The sequence below is a fragment of the Schistocerca gregaria genome, unplaced genomic scaffold, assembly GCF_023897955.1.
Source record: "Schistocerca gregaria isolate iqSchGreg1 unplaced genomic scaffold, iqSchGreg1.2 ptg001214l, whole genome shotgun sequence".
NCBI lineage: Eukaryota > Metazoa > Arthropoda > Insecta > Orthoptera > Acrididae > Schistocerca > Schistocerca gregaria.
This window is the reverse complement of record NW_026062536.1, coordinates 21,124-29,032: the sequence shown is the minus strand read 5'-3', so window position 1 is coordinate 29,032 and position 7,909 is coordinate 21,124. Positions and strand designations below refer to the sequence as shown.

Below are 7,909 nucleotides of genomic sequence, written 5' to 3'. Positions count from 1 at the left end.
ACACTAGATCGCGTGTTGCAGGGCTTGCGCGCGGCCGGGCGGCTTGGGGACTCGCGGGGTGTGGCAGTGTCCTGCTGGACCGAGGGAAGCGTTCTCACCTGCCTGACACGCGTCGCGCTTCCAGATATTTGCGTAATTCGCACGGTGCATTCTCGGCTGTCCCCTTCCGTCCCGACTTGTCCCGACTTTGCTCGACTGCCGCTCGCTGCCGCTCGGGTCGCGGTCCGTAATGACAGCACAAGCACGAGAAACATCTGCGAGATGGGCGCGGGCCGAACCGGCGTGTCCGAGGCGCCGTGTGCGTCCGTTCGGAGCTACCAGAGCAGCTCTGTGCTGCGCCGTGCCGTGGAAAGGTGCGAAAACATGCACACAAGACACAGGCTGTTGGACAAAGTATCCCTCTCTTGTAGCGACGAAAGGTAAATTTTTGTTTACAAATTTGCCGTTGTGCACTGCTACAAAACAATATGCCCTGACGTATTTCACAACATTTCTGTCACTTCATACTGTTTTGTTATTTCCAGAGACTCTTTGGAAGTCTTCCTTGGCGCACTCTTTTCAAACTGAGTTCCTTAATATCGTATCTTACGATAGTTTAAAATCAGTATGGAAGCATCTTTGTCACATGAGAAAGGTAGCATGAAAAAAGGGCTGGCAGGGGTAGCGACAAGAAAGCAAGAAATGAAGACAGCCAGAGTTCCCAAGCGGTCGCCGATCCGAATACTAACGTTGTTGCTTATCATCGGTGGTCGGACAGGAACAGGTTTTTTTTTTTTTTTTAATGTAGTTAGTTTTTGGAATTTAGCGCTCCTACAAAACAGTAGGCTCTGACGCATTTCAAGAGCACATCTGTCGATTCGCAGTGTTTCGTTATTTTCAACGAGTTCCTAGCACTCTTCGTCCGCGCTTTCTTGTTCAAACTGAGTTCATTACTGTAATTTCGCATCTTACGTTTAATACAGTAGTTTAAAATGCTTGTGGAAGCATCTTTGTCGCACCTGAGAGTTTGTATGAAAAGAGGGCTGGCAGGTGTAGTGACGTACAATCTAAAAAGAGAGAAGGAGCCAACAGCACCCGGTGTTCCCAGGCGGTCACCCATCCAAGTACTAACCGGGCCCGATGTTGCTTAACTTCGGTGATCGGACGAGAACCGGTGTATTCAACATGGTATGGCCGTTGGCGTCGTTATACTGTAGCTGCACGGCAGAAGAAGGCTTCGCCTCTCCTCCTAACACAAGCAATCGCTTTTTTCGGTGGCACATTTGACGCAAAGCACGTCCTTCCACCTCGAAGGCGACGCGCCGCCACGTGGGTCGGACGCACAACACAGCTGCTCGTTGCACCGCCTGTCATTCGTTTGGTTCGTGCGGCCTCCGACACTCGCGGGAGACGCACCTTGTTATCGTTATCCGGCGCAGGGCTTGCGCGCGGCCGGGCGGCTTGGGGACTCGCGGGGTGTGGCAGTGTCCTGCTGGACCGAGGGAAGCGTTCTCACCTGCCTGACACGCGTCGCGCTTCCAGATATTTGCGTAATTCGCACGGTGCATTCTCGGCTGTCCCCTTCCGTCCCGACTTGTCCCGACTTTGCTCGACTGCCGCTCGCTGCCGCTCGGGTCGCGGTCCGTAATGACAGCACAAGCACGAGAAACATCTGCGAGATGGGCGCGGGCCGAACCGGCGTGTCCGAGGCGCCGTGTGCGTCCGTTCGGAGCTACCAGAGCAGCTCTGTGCTGCGCCGTGCCGTGGAAAGGTGCGAAAACATGCACACAAGACACAGGCTGTTGGACAAAGTATCCCTCTCTTGTAGCGACGAAAGGTAAATTTTTGTTTACAAATTTGCCGTTGTGCACTGCTACAAAACAATATGCCCTGACGTATTTCACAACATTTCTGTCACTTCATACTGTTTTGTTATTTCCAGAGACTCTTTGGAAGTCTTCCTTGGCGCACTCTTTTCAAACTGAGTTCCTTAATATCGTATCTTACGATAGTTTAAAATCAGTATGGAAGCATCTTTGTCACATGAGAAAGGTAGCATGAAAAAAGGGCTGGCAGGGGTAGCGACAAGAAAGCAAGAAATGAAGACAGCCAGAGTTCCCAAGCGGTCGCCGATCCGAATACTAACGTTGTTGCTTATCATCGGTGGTCGGACAGGAACAGGTTTTTTTTTTTTTTTAATGTAGTTAGTTTTTGGAATTTAGCGCTCCTACAAAACAGTAGGCTCTGACGCATTTCAAGAGCACATCTGTCGATTCGCAGTGTTTCGTTATTTTCAACGAGTTCCTAGCACTCTTCGTCCGCGCTTTCTTGTTCAAACTGAGTTCATTACTGTAATTTCGCATCTTACGTTTAATACAGTAGTTTAAAATGCTTGTGGAAGCATCTTTGTCGCACCTGAGAGTTTGTATGAAAAGAGGGCTGGCAGGTGTAGTGACGTACAATCTAAAAAGAGAGAAGGAGCCAACAGCACCCGGTGTTCCCAGGCGGTCACCCATCCAAGTACTAACCGGGCCCGATGTTGCTTAACTTCGGTGATCGGACGAGAACCGGTGTATTCAACATGGTATGGCCGTTGGCGTCGTTATACTGTAGCTGCACGGCAGAAGAAGGCTTCGCCTCTCCTCCTAACACAAGCAATCGCTTTTTTCGGTGGCACATTTGACGCAAAGCACGTCCTTCCACCTCGAAGGCGACGCGCCGCCACGTGGGTCGGACGCACAACACAGCTGCTCGTTGCACCGCCTGTCATTCGTTTGGTTCGTGCGGCCTCCGACACTCGCGGGAGACGCACCTTGTTATCGTTATCCGGCGCAGGGCTTGCGCGCGGCCGGGCGGCTTGGGGACTCGCGGGGTGTGGCAGTGTCCTGCTGGACCGAGGGAAGCGTTCTCACCTGCCTGACACGCGTCGCGCTTCCAGATATTTGCGTAATTCGCACGGTGCATTCTCGGCTGTCCCCTTCCGTCCCGACTTGTCCCGACTTTGCTCGACTGCCGCTCGCTGCCGCTCGGGTCGCGGTCCGTAATGACAGCACAAGCACGAGAAACATCTGCGAGATGGGCGCGGGCCGAACCGGCGTGTCCGAGGCGCCGTGTGCGTCCGTTCGGAGCTACCAGAGCAGCTCTGTGCTGCGCCGTGCCGTGGAAAGGTGCGAAAACATGCACACAAGACACAGGCTGTTGGACAAAGTATCCCTCTCTTGTAGCGACGAAAGGTAAATTTTTGTTTACAAATTTGCCGTTGTGCACTGCTACAAAACAATATGCCCTGACGTATTTCACAACATTTCTGTCACTTCATACTGTTTTGTTATTTCCAGAGACTCTTTGGAAGTCTTCCTTGGCGCACTCTTTTCAAACTGAGTTCCTTAATATCGTATCTTACGATAGTTTAAAATCAGTATGGAAGCATCTTTGTCACATGAGAAAGGTAGCATGAAAAAAGGGCTGGCAGGGGTAGCGACAAGAAAGCAAGAAATGAAGACAGCCAGAGTTCCCAAGCGGTCGCCGATCCGAATACTAACGTTGTTGCTTATCATCGGTGGTCGGACAGGAACAGGTTTTTTTTTTTTTTTAATGTAGTTAGTTTTTGGAATTTAGCGCTCCTACAAAACAGTAGGCTCTGACGCATTTCAAGAGCACATCTGTCGATTCGCAGTGTTTCGTTATTTTCAACGAGTTCCTAGCACTCTTCGTCCGCGCTTTCTTGTTCAAACTGAGTTCATTACTGTAATTTCGCATCTTACGTTTAATACAGTAGTTTAAAATGCTTGTGGAAGCATCTTTGTCGCACCTGAGAGTTTGTATGAAAAGAGGGCTGGCAGGTGTAGTGACGTACAATCTAAAAAGAGAGAAGGAGCCAACAGCACCCGGTGTTCCCAGGCGGTCACCCATCCAAGTACTAACCGGGCCCGATGTTGCTTAACTTCGGTGATCGGACGAGAACCGGTGTATTCAACATGGTATGGCCGTTGGCGTCGTTATACTGTAGCTGCACGGCAGAAGAAGGCTTCGCCTCTCCTCCTAACACAAGCAATCGCTTTTTTCGGTGGCACATTTGACGCAAAGCACGTCCTTCCACCTCGAAGGCGACGCGCCGCCACGTGGGTCGGACGCACAACACAGCTGCTCGTTGCACCGCCTGTCATTCGTTTGGTTCGTGCGGCCTCCGACACTCGCGGGAGACGCACCTTGTTATCGTTATCCGGCGCAGGGCTTGCGCGCGGCCGGGCGGCTTGGGGACTCGCGGGGTGTGGCAGTGTCCTGCTGGACCGAGGGAAGCGTTCTCACCTGCCTGACACGCGTCGCGCTTCCAGATATTTGCGTAATTCGCACGGTGCATTCTCGGCTGTCCCCTTCCGTCCCGACTTGTCCCGACTTTGCTCGACTGCCGCTCGCTGCCGCTCGGGTCGCGGTCCGTAATGACAGCACAAGCACGAGAAACATCTGCGAGATGGGCGCGGGCCGAACCGGCGTGTCCGAGGCGCCGTGTGCGTCCGTTCGGAGCTACCAGAGCAGCTCTGTGCTGCGCCGTGCCGTGGAAAGGTGCGAAAACATGCACACAAGACACAGGCTGTTGGACAAAGTATCCCTCTCTTGTAGCGACGAAAGGTAAATTTTTGTTTACAAATTTGCCGTTGTGCACTGCTACAAAACAATATGCCCTGACGTATTTCACAACATTTCTGTCACTTCATACTGTTTTGTTATTTCCAGAGACTCTTTGGAAGTCTTCCTTGGCGCACTCTTTTCAAACTGAGTTCCTTAATATCGTATCTTACGATAGTTTAAAATCAGTATGGAAGCATCTTTGTCACATGAGAAAGGTAGCATGAAAAAAGGGCTGGCAGGGGTAGCGACAAGAAAGCAAGAAATGAAGACAGCCAGAGTTCCCAAGCGGTCGCCGATCCGAATACTAACGTTGTTGCTTATCATCGGTGGTCGGACAGGAACAGGTTTTTTTTTTTTTTTTTAATGTAGTTAGTTTTTGGAATTTAGCGCTCCTACAAAACAGTAGGCTCTGACGCATTTCAAGAGCACATCTGTCGATTCGCAGTGTTTCGTTATTTTCAACGAGTTCCTAGCACTCTTCGTCCGCGCTTTCTTGTTCAAACTGAGTTCATTACTGTAATTTCGCATCTTACGTTTAATACAGTAGTTTAAAATGCTTGTGGAAGCATCTTTGTCGCACCTGAGAGTTTGTATGAAAAGAGGGCTGGCAGGTGTAGTGACGTACAATCTAAAAAGAGAGAAGGAGCCAACAGCACCCGGTGTTCCCAGGCGGTCACCCATCCAAGTACTAACCGGGCCCGATGTTGCTTAACTTCGGTGATCGGACGAGAACCGGTGTATTCAACATGGTATGGCCGTTGGCGTCGTTATACTGTAGCTGCACGGCAGAAGAAGGCTTCGCCTCTCCTCCTAACACAAGCAATCGCTTTTTTCGGTGGCACATTTGACGCAAAGCACGTCCTTCCACCTCGAAGGCGACGCGCCGCCACGTGGGTCGGACGCACAACACAGCTGCTCGTTGCACCGCCTGTCATTCGTTTGGTTCGTGCGGCCTCCGACACTCGCGGGAGACGCACCTTGTTATCGTTATCCGGCGCAGGGCTTGCGCGCGGCCGGGCGGCTTGGGGACTCGCGGGGTGTGGCAGTGTCCTGCTGGACCGAGGGAAGCGTTCTCACCTGCCTGACACGCGTCGCGCTTCCAGATATTTGCGTAATTCGCACGGTGCATTCTCGGCTGTCCCCTTCCGTCCCGACTTGTCCCGACTTTGCTCGACTGCCGCTCGCTGCCGCTCGGGTCGCGGTCCGTAATGACAGCACAAGCACGAGAAACATCTGCGAGATGGGCGCGGGCCGAACCGGCGTGTCCGAGGCGCCGTGTGCGTCCGTTCGGAGCTACCAGAGCAGCTCTGTGCTGCGCCGTGCCGTGGAAAGGTGCGAAAACATGCACACAAGACACAGGCTGTTGGACAAAGTATCCCTCTCTTGTAGCGACGAAAGGTAAATTTTTGTTTACAAATTTGCCGTTGTGCACTGCTACAAAACAATATGCCCTGACGTATTTCACAACATTTCTGTCACTTCATACTGTTTTGTTATTTCCAGAGACTCTTTGGAAGTCTTCCTTGGCGCACTCTTTTCAAACTGAGTTCCTTAATATCGTATCTTACGATAGTTTAAAATCAGTATGGAAGCATCTTTGTCACATGAGAAAGGTAGCATGAAAAAAGGGCTGGCAGGGGTAGCGACAAGAAAGCAAGAAATGAAGACAGCCAGAGTTCCCAAGCGGTCGCCGATCCGAATACTAACGTTGTTGCTTATCATCGGTGGTCGGACAGGAACAGGTTTTTTTTTTTTTTTTAATGTAGTTAGTTTTTGGAATTTAGCGCTCCTACAAAACAGTAGGCTCTGACGCATTTCAAGAGCACATCTGTCGATTCGCAGTGTTTCGTTATTTTCAACGAGTTCCTAGCACTCTTCGTCCGCGCTTTCTTGTTCAAACTGAGTTCATTACTGTAATTTCGCATCTTACGTTTAATACAGTAGTTTAAAATGCTTGTGGAAGCATCTTTGTCGCACCTGAGAGTTTGTATGAAAAGAGGGCTGGCAGGTGTAGTGACGTACAATCTAAAAAGAGAGAAGGAGCCAACAGCACCCGGTGTTCCCAGGCGGTCACCCATCCAAGTACTAACCGGGCCCGATGTTGCTTAACTTCGGTGATCGGACGAGAACCGGTGTATTCAACATGGTATGGCCGTTGGCGTCGTTATACTGTAGCTGCACGGCAGAAGAAGGCTTCGCCTCTCCTCCTAACACAAGCAATCGCTTTTTTCGGTGGCACATTTGACGCAAAGCACGTCCTTCCACCTCGAAGGCGACGCGCCGCCACGTGGGTCGGACGCACAACACAGCTGCTCGTTGCACCGCCTGTCATTCGTTTGGTTCGTGCGGCCTCCGACACTCGCGGGAGACGCACCTTGTTATCGTTATCCGGCGCAGGGCTTGCGCGCGGCCGGGCGGCTTGGGGACTCGCGGGGTGTGGCAGTGTCCTGCTGGACCGAGGGAAGCGTTCTCACCTGCCTGACACGCGTCGCGCTTCCAGATATTTGCGTAATTCGCACGGTGCATTCTCGGCTGTCCCCTTCCGTCCCGACTTGTCCCGACTTTGCTCGACTGCCGCTCGCTGCCGCTCGGGTCGCGGTCCGTAATGACAGCACAAGCACGAGAAACATCTGCGAGATGGGCGCGGGCCGAACCGGCGTGTCCGAGGCGCCGTGTGCGTCCGTTCGGAGCTACCAGAGCAGCTCTGTGCTGCGCCGTGCCGTGGAAAGGTGCGAAAACATGCACACAAGACACAGGCTGTTGGACAAAGTATCCCTCTCTTGTAGCGACGAAAGGTAAATTTTTGTTTACAAATTTGCCGTTGTGCACTGCTACAAAACAATATGCCCTGACGTATTTCACAACATTTCTGTCACTTCATACTGTTTTGTTATTTCCAGAGACTCTTTGGAAGTCTTCCTTGGCGCACTCTTTTCAAACTGAGTTCCTTAATATCGTATCTTACGATAGTTTAAAATCAGTATGGAAGCATCTTTGTCACATGAGAAAGGTAGCATGAAAAAAGGGCTGGCAGGGGTAGCGACAAGAAAGCAAGAAATGAAGACAGCCAGAGTTCCCAAGCGGTCGCCGATCCGAATACTAACGTTGTTGCTTATCATCGGTGGTCGGACAGGAACAGGTTTTTTTTTTTTTTTTAATGTAGTTAGTTTTTGGAATTTAGCGCTCCTACAAAACAGTAGGCTCTGACGCATTTCAAGAGCACATCTGTCGATTCGCAGTGTTTCGTTATTTTCAACGAGTTCCTAGCACTCTTCGTCCGCGCTTTCTTGTTCAAACTGAG

General features: G+C 51.3%; 5 non-coding genes across 5 annotated transcripts; all 5 read right to left on the bottom strand.

Moving 5' to 3' along the window:
- Positions 1-1,062: 1,062 nt before the first annotated feature.
- Positions 1,063-1,181, bottom strand: LOC126329736 (5S ribosomal RNA). The gene has a single exon (XR_007562491.1). It is a non-coding gene; the product is annotated as a 5S ribosomal RNA (ribosomal RNA).
- Positions 1,182-2,458: 1,277 nt separating this feature from the next.
- LOC126329735 (5S ribosomal RNA) lies at positions 2,459-2,577 on the bottom strand. The gene has a single exon (XR_007562490.1). It is a non-coding gene; the product is annotated as a 5S ribosomal RNA (ribosomal RNA).
- A 1,277-nt stretch (positions 2,578-3,854) lies between these two features.
- Positions 3,855-3,973, bottom strand: LOC126329734 (5S ribosomal RNA). Its single transcript, XR_007562489.1, has one exon. It is a non-coding gene; the product is annotated as a 5S ribosomal RNA (ribosomal RNA).
- Positions 3,974-5,252: 1,279 nt separating this feature from the next.
- Positions 5,253-5,371, bottom strand: LOC126329733 (5S ribosomal RNA). Its single transcript, XR_007562488.1, has one exon. It is a non-coding gene; the product is annotated as a 5S ribosomal RNA (ribosomal RNA).
- A 1,278-nt stretch (positions 5,372-6,649) lies between these two features.
- On the bottom strand, positions 6,650-6,768 carry LOC126329731 (5S ribosomal RNA). The gene has a single exon (XR_007562486.1). It is a non-coding gene; the product is annotated as a 5S ribosomal RNA (ribosomal RNA).
- Positions 6,769-7,909: the final 1,141 nt, after the last annotated feature.